Source organism: Podarcis gaigeae, assembly GCF_964106915.1.
Source record: "Podarcis gaigeae genome assembly, chromosome: 1".
Classification (NCBI taxonomy): Eukaryota; Metazoa; Chordata; class Lepidosauria; order Squamata; family Lacertidae; genus Podarcis; species Podarcis gaigeae.
The window spans coordinates 59,600,340-59,613,529 of record NC_139678.1 but is presented as its reverse complement, the minus strand read 5'-3'; the positions used below and the strand labels follow the sequence as shown (position 1 = coordinate 59,613,529).

Here is a 13,190-nt window from a genome sequence, read left to right as displayed (position 1 = left end):
ATTCATAACAGATACAAAAAATAAGCTGCTGCTGCTGCTTCAAATACCACTGCATTGTTGAGAGGGATGCTCTGTACACTGCCTCTTGCAGTGCGTTAAATTCTGTAAGGAAAAAGACTTGGCATAGGAGGAAAGGATCTCGGTAGGCACTCACAGGACAAGAGGGGGGAGAAGCAGAATTGCAGGTGTGAGGAAAGGAAAACGGAAGAGTCCTGGGAAAGGAATCAGCCTGCAAAGGATAAAGCTAGAGCTCCTGCAACTCCACCCATCAAATTCATGGGCCATAATCACTAGGGATGTGTAGTCCAGATTGTGAGGTGGTTATGATGTCATTAAGATGAACAAAGAGTGGAAGAGAAGGAAATGCATGTGCAACACTTAAAAGGACAGGAGTAGCCTTAGAAGTGCTGTTTTCCCCATTTCCCATGTAAGATAATTAGAACATATTATAAAGTATCTTAAGAGAAGTTAAGTCAGAAATGTATGTCCAAATCCCCTGTTTGGCTGTATTAAATCTGGCTCTTTTATTATTTCAAGCACCTATAGCAACTCAAGGGGTTTGAATGCTGTGACATTCGGACTATAACTTCTGTCCCAACCCAACCCACAAAAAAAAACCCTTGCTTTGCAGGGTCAATTGTTTTTTCTTCCATTATCACGTTTTTCTTCCTTGTGCAGAAAGGTAAAGATTCAGTTCTTACTGGACACTTTGCTTGCAATGAACCCTCCACAGGTTAGGACTGGAAAGTGACCTTTGCAGCTCAAAGAAATGAGGTTCTTTTTTCCTCCAGTCTCCTGAGAAGCCTACCGAGTTATTCAACCTGTCATCAGAATGTTTCAGATGAGAACAGAAGGAAATCTGAAACTCTAAAACTAAAAGAGAAAATACAGTACGTTGGAAGAGGCCGTATGGGAAAGGTCAGACACGGGAGATTCTACATTTGCCAAAGATTCTAGGTAAAAATAGCCTGAAGGTCCTACCTTCTTTAGAGAAAATCACTATGTTTTGGAATCCATTTTTTACATAACAGAGGTAGAAGGTGACACTAAAAAGCTTAGGATAGTTTGAATGTTAGTTGTTAAATGAGAAAAAAACAAAAGAGAGACATTTTACAAAAATTATAAATCAACTGGATATCTGGAACCAGGTTTTCCAGTTAGCAGAAATGATTGCACCATTACCATTTATCTCCAAGTGTTATTATATAAGCACCAATACATAACAGAAGTGTACTGCAGGAAGCAGGGGCCTAGGGAATGAATGTTCTGGGAATGTCTGCATTTGTAGCTGGTTGACAGCCCAAACCCAAACAGTGCTCAATAATGGTTCCTTGTCACCTTGGAAAATAGTGGCAACTTGTGTGCTGCAGGGTTCTGTCCTGGGCCCATTATTGTTCAACATCTTTATAAATAACTTGGATGAAGATACTAAGGGGTAGTCAATACCACTGAAAACAGAATAAGAATTCCAGAAGACCTTAATAAAATGAATTTCAGTAGGGACAAATGTAAGGTTCTCCCTTCCTAATAATCACTAAAAAACCCTCTCCCCGCCCACATGACCTGGGTTGCTGTGCGTAAGAGGAACCTGGTGGACAGGCAGCGGCAAGAACAGGTCCATCTGCCTCATCCAAGCAAGTCTCCATTACACATGCCAGGTTAATTCCTCCATCCACGTTTAATGGATGGCAGCGGTCTTGTGAACCATTGACCTGGCATTTCACAGCAGCACCTTAAGGTCATGTGGGATACTCAGTGCTTTTTTCTGGGGGGACACATTTTGTGAATCTTTGTATTTTTGTCCATTTACTGTATTTATTTTTCCCAATTTGAACTATAAAATGGTCAGGACCCAACATGGAGGCAGGGATAGTCTTCTAACAATGACTAAACCTGCCTCCTCAGTAATGACATGGTCTGGTCCTAGTGTAATTCCTCCTCCTACCCATGATCACTGAGATCAGGTGTCCCAATGCATCCCCCCCCCCAGTGGAACCTGCCCCAGCCATGCTATTGGCTAGGGCCTACTCCCAGGGCAGCCCTGAACCTATCCCTTAAAACATGGGTAGGCAAACTAAGGCCCGGGGGCCAGATCCAGCCCAATCGCCTTCTAAATCCAGCCCAGAGAAGGTCTGGGAATCAGCGTGTTTTTATATGAGTAGAATGTGTCCTTTTATTTAAAATGCATCTCTGGGTTATTTGTGGGGCATAGGAATTCGTTCATTTCCCCCCTCTCCCAAATATAGTCCGGCCCCCCACAAGGTCTGAGGGACAGTGGACCAGTCCCCTGCTGGAAAAGTTTGCTAACCCCTGCCTTAAAAACAAGTTCTCTTAAGGCAACAACAAAACAAACCAGTAAACCAATAGAAAATTTAAAGAAACTCGAAACACAATTTTCTACTACAGGCACAATTAAAATAACCGCCACCTCCATCTAAGCATTGAAAACAACCCCAACCTAACTAAGAAGAGGGACGGGTAAAATTTGAAACACCACAGATTAAAAGCTGCTTAATTTTTTTAAAAAAACATTAGACACTTTGAGCAATGAAACAATAGCAGAACACCCCACCCAGCACTGCCCCAAGAGTTCATTCCAGTGAGTCTGCCCCCCAGGCCTGCTGGTAACGGCCTTGCAAAGGGAGCAGGCCCTGCAGTCCTCACCACAGCTGATGGTCCACCCTTCACTGCAGCAGGAGTCTTTATAGCTGGGAGTGTGAGGGCCTGCCCCCCTCTCCGTAGGCCAGATGGTGAAGGTCTTGCAGAGGGAGCAAGCCCTCCTATGCTCACCGCAGCATTAAACTGTCAAAGGAATTAACTCCTCGAATTCTGTTCAATTTGTAGAAGCATCTAAGCTCAAACCAGGGTCTTTCATTTCATCTCCTTGTAGGCAGTCAGAGGCGGGAAAGGACATGGCATTTTGCTGCACCTGATGAAAGGGCAACTGTTGGGGGGGGGCAGTATTCACAATACATGGCATTTTCCAATCAGATGTAGGTAGAGCTATAATACAAAGCCATAAAATTACAATCTTAAATGGTCTATTAATTCAGGCAGCTAACTCTTTAGACAGATTTAATAGATGTTATCAGAAGCCGGATCTCGGCAACTGTGGGGCCAACTAATCAGCTGGAAAGAAATGAAAAGAAAGGGAACAAAGAGAATCACATTTGTGGTATATGAAGAAGTAGTTGATGTAACTGGAATGGTGGTTCAGGCATTTCTCTTGAACCAAAGGACACCATGCCAGGTAAAGTGGACAAAGGGAATGTTTATGATACTGCGGAGGAGGAGGAGGAGGAGGAGGAGGAGGAGGAGGAGGAGGGAAGGCAAGATTCCAGTGCAGCCAGACTGTCTTGCTATTTGAATTTCTATTGAATAACAGATGTAAATTTGAGGTGTTTAGTGAATTATTTCACTGCACTGAATGCAAGTAGGGAGGCAGCCTTCTGTTCAGAGCAGTAGCGTTTTTGGAAGCTGGTGCGAGACTGTATAAAGAGCAGCAAATCCAAGTGATTTATAAACATTTGGGGAATAGAGGCAGGCAGACAGACAGACAGACAGATATCTGGCTCAATATGCCCACTGGATTACAGTTCATAAAAAATGCCACGAGTCATTTCTGCTGCCATCTTTTGAACTGATTGCTCAAATTCTAGAGTAGGTAGAATTTCCAGCCCTCTTTTTCAGGGGGCTATTTCCACATTGCTCACAGGGTTTCTCTCCATCAATGCAGGACACATGGATTTCTAAGAATGCCAAGGTTCTGAATGGGAAATGCAAAAACCCAGGGGAAAGAAACACTGAATAATCCTTAGAGTAGAGGCAAATGAATGGCAGCTCAAAAAAATAAATCCTTAAGGCATTTTTTTTTATTTTTAAAAAAATTGCTTCCATGGAATAGACAGATAATAGAGCCTCAGGGCTGTCTAAGAAATTGGAACTATGCTTCAGTATAGCCAGTTGGCTGCCATATGTATTAATTGCATACGAGTTGGAAGCAACCACCATCAGCAGCAGAAAAGTCAAATGATGACAGCTGTGCTCCCAATTCCCTTGGCTCCATGAATCCAACAGACATATGAAATTTGCTTTATAGCCTTTGCCTGATGCATGTATAATCATGCTGCTATCCAATCCATATTAACTGCTAAAGATGTTTTGTTGTGGCCAACCAAGATTTCATTTCTGCCACTAAGTGAGCGAAAGCCAGATTACTGTTGGCATGCTCCCATATTCACTAATTACAGTTATGAGTTTTCTGTTACTAGCAACCTACTTAATGTTTTGGAATTACTTAGTCACACTTACATATCAATAGAACAAAGAATTGGATCTTAATCACACATTGTTGTTCTTTCTTGATAGAACTGGAAAGGCAGTTTCATTTGATGTGCTTGGCTGCCGGAACAACACACCCTCCCTATGACATAACAACAACAATAATTTTGTTATTTTCACCCCACCCATCTGACTGGGTTGCCCCAGCCACTCTGAGCAGCTTCCAACATTCTCTGGCACCCACTCACTTTGCTATGGCCATTTCCTATATACAAGTTCTTCCCACATTTTCTACCACTTCTTCCAACATTATATGTTCTAAGCACACTGCAGATAGCAAAATGAGAGACAATACAAGCATTTGAGGGCAGGTGCTTATAAAGCTGAAGACCTGTCTTCAAACACTCACAAGGAAGGTTGGTGCTCAGTCCTGCAACCAGTTTCCACCTTTCCACTGTTTGAAGGTGAACATTAGAAAATAAAGTTGTGAAAGGCCATAGTGAAGATGCTCTCAGGTCACAGGAAAAAATGGTCTTTTCCAGCTGAAGACTGGGTGGAACATGTTATGTACTGAAGTTCCCACCCTGGGCCAGCAGGGGAATACTGTAGATAGTTTTCACTCAGGTTCACATATGTAAATAAAGAATTGAAAGTGACATTCACTAATTGGATAGTTTCAGAAAGTTGTTACTGTTGCATTGTAGTGGAGCTCTATATAAGCAGGCTGGCTGAACCCTTCAGTTCAGTTCTGTTCTGGCCTGTGAATAAACAAGAGCTGTCTGAAGAATCGCTGTGTTGTCTGATATGTTCACCCACAACTTAACAGAATGCATACACTTTCACTTTCCTCTTTATAGGTCCAGCCTCCACCTTTGGTGGGAAAGACACTCTGCTGAAGGCTGTGAACACTCAGTGGTGCCTCTGCCTTTCTCTTCATCTATTAGATTGTAACCATTCCCTTCAGGTAGTGGAAGACGGAAAGCATGGTGGAAACCTCATGGGTGTGTTTAAGAGCTCTCTTGGAACACGCACAAATAAAGATACTTGTGCATCCCTAACCAGAATGCAATTGGTTTTGTGATAATCACCAACAGAGGACCAATATTTCTATTTTAATGAGAAACTGAGAGAATTTACTGAAGAAGTTAGATGCAGCACTTTTCTTGTCCAAAGTAAAACATCCTGCTGCCTGTAACCTGCTGGGCACAGCTCATGATGTGGAAGGAGCTGGTAAGAAGAGGCCAATTCTAAGAAGACTGGCTTTGGGGCAAGCAGTCCAAGACAGGACCCTGAAGGCATCAAAGGTTTTACAGCAGGCATGTCCAAAATCCATTTCAGGGACCTAATCCGGCTCACGGGTCAGCCCCTGTGGTAAAATCCTAAAAAAAGCTCAACAAATTCAATCTTTAAAAAAATGTCAACAACTTTGGTCGGCCCTCACAGCCCTTCATTTCTGGCCCTCTTTGAAAAAAGTTTGGACACCACTGTTTTTCAGAATCAGCAAGGATAACATATGGAGGACATATGAAGTACAACCCACCCCCTGAAGAGTGTAACCTTTTGTTTTGCTGTGGAATATGCTGGTTTCTGAATCTTTTCCATCAAATATCCTTTTCCTAAAACTCTTATTTTGTTTTAGTAAACTTTTTGTTTCCTAAGCCAGTGATGGACTCATCTTATTTAGAACACCCCTAGAAACCATAAATTATGCTACCTTAAGAGACTTCAAGGGGATGCGTGTGGCACTGTGGTCTAAACCACTGAGTGTAGGGCTTGCCGACTGGAAGGTCGGCAGTTCAAATCCCTGTGACAGGGTGAGCGCCCGTTGCTCGGTACCAGCTCCTGCCAACCTAGCAGTTCGAAAGCACGCCAAAAAGTGCAAGTAGATAAATAGGTACCGCTCTGGCAGGAAGGTAAATGGCGTTTCCATGAGCTGCTCTGGTTTCACCAGAAGCAGCTGGCCACATGACCCGGAAAAACTGTCTGCGGACAAACGCTGGTTCCCTTGGCCAGTAAAGCAAAATGAGTGCCGCAACCCCAGAGTCGTTCGCAACTGGACTTAACTGTCAGGGGTCCTTTACCTTTACCTTTTTAAGAGGGTTCAGGGAGGTGCTAGGAAAGATTTTAGGAGGATTGATAAAGGGCAGCTTTAAAAAAAAATAATCCACTTTATCTGGTGGCAGCAGGTTCTTAAGTGAGGAAGGACCAGATTTGTGTTCAAATCTCCCTTCTCCAGGCATCCCAGGACTCAAGGTGGCTGGGGATGAGGCCTATACACACATATCATGCAAAGTTTCACAAGTATGAAAAGTTTCTGAGGCATTCTACAGGGTTCTCAAGCATCCTACAAACTGAATCGCTACTGCGTTTAGGAATGATGAATATGTGCAGCAAAGAAGGAGACAATTAAATTTTTGAATAAAATTACCTGGCAAAAATGTTGCATTAGTGAAATGATATTTATAAATAAACATGCCCAAAATACACAGGCGGTTTCAGAGGATACCTTGTAAATGCTAATTTCCTGAGCTTCTTCCAATTTAGAAACCTCAAGTCTGCAATTTTGAATCTTATACTTTCACTTTAAAAACAAGTTGCAGGCAGCAAAACCCATCATATAAAACACAGCCTACTTTCTAGAACTGAATAATCACCTTTTACCCATTCCATTATATGCTTAGCTAAAAGCTCTAAACATCAAAGAAAAATATCATTGGACAAATACTGCCAGAAGAGCTCACAGCAAGCATTAAACCAGTACAAAATAGTCTGGCATCAACTGGAGTAAATAAGGGACAAGCTGACCTAACAATAAAAAAAGGTTACGTATATTTTAGGTGTATGCATATTAAGACTTCCATATGCCACAGAAAACTCTTCAGCTGTGAGCATTAATGTTTTAAAATAAGCTCAATTGAAATGAAATTCCTCTGGAAAAGAGTACTGTGTGTATCTGTTAACTGAGAAAAGTTGAAAAAAACTTGTTCATGAAATATTTATCAAGGAATAACTCTGAGAAAGATTATGCAGGATCAAGCAGTTAGCCTAATACACCATTCCCTGAAGAAAAAGACAGACATTTCAGTTTCATGGGCTGAGCCACTGAGAGCTTCGGCAGCAGACCACCTCATACAATCAAGCACAAGTACTTCTTAAGCCACTTGTCCAGGACAAGGGAAGTTTCCTTCTAGATCAGCAGCTTCCCAGAACCACTGCTCAAGCATCCGTAGTATAGGAGTATAGGAGTACTAGAGAAAGTTGAGCTTACAAAATGGTTGGCAAATCCTTTGTGCTGTATTCACCTGCCACACTAAACATGGTTTGGAGTGCTAAGAACAATTAAGACACAACTTATCTGAGGAAACATCAGAAAGATGCATGCATTTCATTCTAGTCCCAGCCCCGATACAGAAGCAGCCATCGATACTGCTGCACCACTACTCCCAGACGTGCATTTGAACAGCAGCCCTTCAGCAATGGGGTAAGTCCCTACATGCTTGGTATTTTGGTTTTTGACAGCTTTGAAGGGTGGGACCCTATTAAGCTTGTTTGTGATGCTGGAGCTAAAGAAGCCTCTTCAATTTGTGTTTTAGGTACCTCGGAGTACAACACTGCCTTCGTTATTGCAAAGGGGTGTATATCATGAACAAAGAATGCTTTCTGGATCTTTCAGTTGTCACGTGCTATTTCAGGGTGAAATCCTGGTCCCTCTCACCCAGGGATTTCAGCATTTGGCAGTGAGGCCATCTACCAGCAAGCAGAATGTGTGTTAATAAGTGGCGTGCCGGAATCAGAATCGTAACATGCTCAGAATGTGAGGCGGCAAGATGGCTTTAAGAAAGATTGCAGAAAGGGGGCAGGGAACCAGTGAATGGCTATAAAAACCCAACTTTATAAATTTGTCAGAGTTTAAAGATCCAGCATCTGCGCACATTTCAAGGTACACTTCTCCTAAGGGACACTTTTGACAAATGAAAGAAATACTGGAATCTAAAAGAAATGTTTACATAATTCATAATAAATACATTTCATTATAATATTCTGACAATTTTTTAAAAAAGAAAATTGCAATATGCTGTTGACAACATAGTTTGTAAAATCACTGCTACTGTTCTTATATGAATTGCTTCACCCATAAAATTTTCATGTACCAATTATAATAAAAGACAAAAGATCCATTGTTTTGAACTCATTGTCACATCAATTTGGAAATCCACTTGGGACAAGAAGTTTCAGTATTTTTAAAAAAAATCTGACTAAAAGTATCCTCATTCCAATCAAAAAGAAAGAAAAGTGAGAAAGTGTCTGTTACCCAAGCAAAATCTTGCATCATTTAACACAATATCATCTATTCAGGGGAGCAGTTCAGTAATTATAGACTAAACGGAATCTCCCACATACAGAGACAGACTACCCTGGTTCAGAATATTACGGTTTATGAAGCTAGGAAAAAGTGTCAGGGCCAAGCCCTCCCCTTCTTGCCCCTCTTCTCCCCTCTCCTCTCACACCCCTTTGCCCTTTGTCCTTTGCCCCTTCCCACAAAGGTCTGTAGAGTGGTACAGTAAGTGGCATTCTTATGGAACTGAATCAATCACAAAGTTTGCATTCCAAGCAATTAAAATCCATAAGCAACCTTTACTCAATTGTAAATGGGTAATGGCCAATTTTAAATTGATTTTAATCTTGTTTTAAATATAAAAGACATCATTAGTGGGGTGCATGGGGTGTTAGGGGAGGGGTAGTACCTCTGCTGGGGGATATGTCATGCACCTCCTGGGATAGTTTGCCCACCTTTGGTTCCCACCCTGCACTCAGCTCTCAACTGTGGCTCCTAGAAGCTGTCAACATGCAATAGGGGAAAGATGGGAGCTCACCAACCTGCGAAGGTAGCCCATCTAGGAGAAGGAAACTCTGATACTAAACCAGAGATAAGGGCCTCTATTTCTCTGTCAAACTGGTGTGTTTAGAAGTCTCAGTTACTGAACATATATACAATTATGACAAAGGGCTGCACCTCAGTACCTCTCAACGGCCCTGAGCCCTCCAGGTATAAAGCAGTATATAAATTCAATAAACATATAAATAAATAAAAAATTCTGTAGTGTTGAATTCTTGGCAAGCAGTTGATACTGATTTTCTACAGATTCATTTTGTTGAGAATGGGGTGTTTTAGTTTAGTTTTAGTTTAGTTTAAAGTTCAATCTTGCTGCTTTTATGGAAAATTTAAATTATCAGTGGCATTATTTGCATTTCCCCCCAAGAAAACAAAAGGCAGTGTTTGCATTTAACTCAGCAGATATGAGCTGATAAATGTATTTCATTATTTCTACAATTAAATCCTGTTTTTAAAAAAGTAGCCAGATAACTATGGGGAGGGGGGAAATCTTCAGATTGTTACTCTCTACTGACACATGAAAGGGAAGTAGCAAGCTGCAATTCTTGCCTTTAAACCTGATAGTTTACCGTGGTTCCGAGAACAGCTGGCAAAAGTAATAACCTGGCAAGCTCTGCCAAGGGCTAAGAATTTATTTTCTATAGTATATTAGAAACCTTAAGTCAAAACGGTAAGCTTAGGCAAACATTTTTAAAAATATAGAGAAAGCTTTTTATCATTCTCCGCTCACTCTCTCCCTGCAAGTATATAATCCACATGTAGATCCTGTAACTAGAGAATATAATATAGAATATTTAGGATGCTGATTCATGTGTTTTCACAACAATCAACATCACACTCCTTGAGAACAAAGGGTTAATAATAAATAACTTCAACATACACAGTATACATACTATATGCACCAGCTGACTTTCTTTTTCTTGTTTCCTGATCAGAATCTTATTTACATTTTGAGCTAAAGCAGAACTTGGAGGAAATGATGCCAAATTCATGAGGCAGCTGAGCATGAAGAGCTGCACAAATTCATACACCAAGTAATTATAAATTCCAGCAACATCACTAACAATAAGTAACCGGAACGGCAAAATCACCTCTTGATCATCAATGGGCCAGGCAGAACATGCAGTATGATAAACTCTAAATGAGTCAGATTTGCACTTTTGCACCAAGCAACGAAAAGACTTAGCTTGCTGCTGTTTCCTGCTTTGGTTCCCTGACTTTACAGGAGCCGGGTCCAACAGACATAGTAAATTTACATACCCCTTGATATCAGAGCTCTAGGATACACACTTCCTGTTGTTGCACCAAGACCACCACACCCCGCCCCCTACTGAATGGCTGGGAAATTTTATATTGATCTCGACTTACATGCCTCTACCCACCCCTAATTCTCTTTCAATGTTGATTCTAGTAATGGGGGAAAGACATGAACTGTGAACTAAGCTACATCCTTAGGGTTTTTTTCAGGCTTTATTCATCAGGAAAAATTAAGATTTCCTGCTCCTCCTCTCAGATTCTGTTCTGTCTGTTATCAACACATATAACCTTTAGGCACTTACTTTTAGAATGACCACTGTGCTTTAAAAACCAGCATAGCACCAGAAGCATGTGTCAGCTTATCTAGCACATGACAATACAATGATTTTTCATGGGTTTAAGAATGGTTTGAGAGGTAGAAATATCTTCAGCCAGATGGCCTCCAGGACTAAATGTCCACTATATAGCAGCACTATAGACATTTATCACCCACAATTTTATATAGCTTACATATGGCAAACCTTGTTACATTTCACTCTTTCTTCTTTTAAATATAAAAAAGAGTGATCAGGTAGTCAAATTGTTTGAAATGTTGTAAATTTTTTTTAAATGAAATTCATACAAATGAAAACTATAAATAAAATTATTTTTAAAAAATGAATGATGCCTAATAATGAACACCAAAAGTACAATAGAGTTGACAATATGAGAAAGTATTTGTTGTTTCCATGTTTTGCTTATTTTAATATTTCTCACAAAATAGGTATTCTCCACAGCCAGTGCTAGAAATTCAGATATTCAAGCTAGACGCCAAATGGCTTATTAAACTAGTGTTGCCAAAATGAAATGCCTAGTTGCCCTTTTTGGGCCAAACAGCCCAAAATTTTTGGTTCCTGAAATTCATTCTGATTGTGCAGATAAAATATCACAGATAGAATTCAACAGGATGTGTCAGTGTGTGAGAATATGTTAGTGTGTGAAAACAGGCAAGACCCAAGGATCCCCAGGCACGTACCTTCAGATGGTGGAGATGTCAGGTGCCATCCTGGCACCTTCACTTGGTCACAAGTGGCCAATAACCAAGTGCAAAATGTGCCTAGCACCTGGTGAATTTTTAGCGCTGTCCACAGCATAAAGGGTTTTGTTGTCCTTCATATCTCTCCCTGTTCTTCATCCATTTAGCAACTGATGACAAATTTAAGTTGAAAGACGGGAAAGTTTTCTTTTTTCCTATGCAGAGGGCTTTTGACACGGTTCATGAGGCAATTGGAAACCTTTAGTTCTGGTGCTAAGCTCTTAACTAAGTTAGAAACATCTGTGGGGTTCCTCACACATGACATTCCCAACAATGGAAGTGAGAAAGGGTTGGGGGATCCTCCAGAGAAGGATGAGAAACAGAGCAAGCAGCTGCAGGGAGAAGGGGAGATTGGGACAAAGAGTTGTCCCACCCTTGTACTCCTGCAGAAGCCCCATCAATTCCCAGTTTCCTCCATGAAATAACATGGTTTTCCATTCAAGGATAACTAGTTAAGATTCAAGCCTATGTATTAAGCCAAATGTCCAGGAAAAATTAAAAGCCATTAAATAATAAAAGGTTCACTGCTATAATTCAGTATTGTCAAAATATAACAATATATATTTGTGACTGGAAAAGACCAGGAACATTTACCTAACTTGGCACTATCAGCATAAATCCACTGGTGCTCAAAAGAACAGTATTTGAAGTATGCAATGAAAATTTAGGAGACAACAGATGTATGTTTCTGACTAACCTTTTGATTTTTACAGTCAAAGTCAATGAAATAATTATAACAGAATCAAAATCATGAGAAGGGCATAAATGGGGCTCTAAATCAGAAACCAATTTCATAGGTTGCTCCCCGCCCCCGCCCCCCAAAATAAATCCATGCCAAATGAAGGGATCCCTCAAGTAGAACTTGGAGGATTAGCAAGGCAGAGGATGGCTATACCACTGCTGTTGCAAATAATCAAATCTTAATGAAGCTCTCTTATCACTATGCCAGCATCACAGCAAATAGAAACGCTGGATTTTCTATTGCTTTAGCAAACACATCGTGCTTGCAATGCGTATCAAAAAATTCATGGCTTTCACACCTTGTTGTTGCCATATGTCTGTGGCTGAACTGATAAGACATATACAGCCCTATTTTGACAAGCAACAAAGTAGGAAAACAACCAAACAATTGCTTTGTAGGAGCCGCATGTTTCACTGGCAATAACTCATGGGAACATTTTTGGACAGGAACAGAATATTTAGCAGTTTCTATAGCATTATCCTGATACAAGTCTAAAACATTTTATGTTATGAGAGTTGCTTACTAAGCCATCTAAAATGGCATGACTAATAACTATGGGGAAAATGAAAGGCAGCCCCAAAACTGACAAAGCAGGCAGAAAAATCCCTTCAAAGATAGAGAAAGTATCTTGGAAAACCGCCATATCAAGTTGTTGTTTTTAAGGAAAGAGAAGATGGGCCCTGGACTGAGACCAACTTCAGCATATTTATCCTAAACTCATTATCTGAAGGTAAGCCTCATTTATTTCAATTTAACATATAGGCATTAGAAGTTTGATGTTGCATTCCACATATTCAGGGACACAAAAATGTTAACTTTTGCAATTCTAAAAATGAAAACCAAATTGCCCAGAACAGATGAACTATAAAATAAATGTTGGTCAGCAAGTGAAACGTCCATGGTGAAATCTAAGAATCCTGGGCAATTACAGTCTTATTAAA

The 13,190-nt window shown here is 40.6% G+C and overlaps 1 protein-coding gene and 1 long non-coding RNA gene across 5 annotated transcripts in view; one reads left to right on the top strand and one right to left on the bottom strand.

Annotated features, from left to right (window-relative positions):
* NAV2 (neuron navigator 2) overlaps positions 1-13,190 on the bottom strand; it is a 555,491-nt gene that overhangs the window by 506,432 nt on the left and 35,869 nt on the right. The window lies entirely within an intron of this gene.
* On the top strand, positions 336-5,577 carry LOC310839590. Of its 3 annotated transcripts, none has more exons than XR_014561545.1 (3): positions 336-427; positions 734-957; positions 5,139-5,577. It is a non-coding gene; the product is annotated as an uncharacterized lncRNA (long non-coding RNA). The 3 variants fall into 3 exon arrangements; XR_014561546.1 differs by having other exon boundaries at positions 352-427; positions 792-957; XR_014561547.1 differs by having other exon boundaries at positions 386-427; positions 679-957.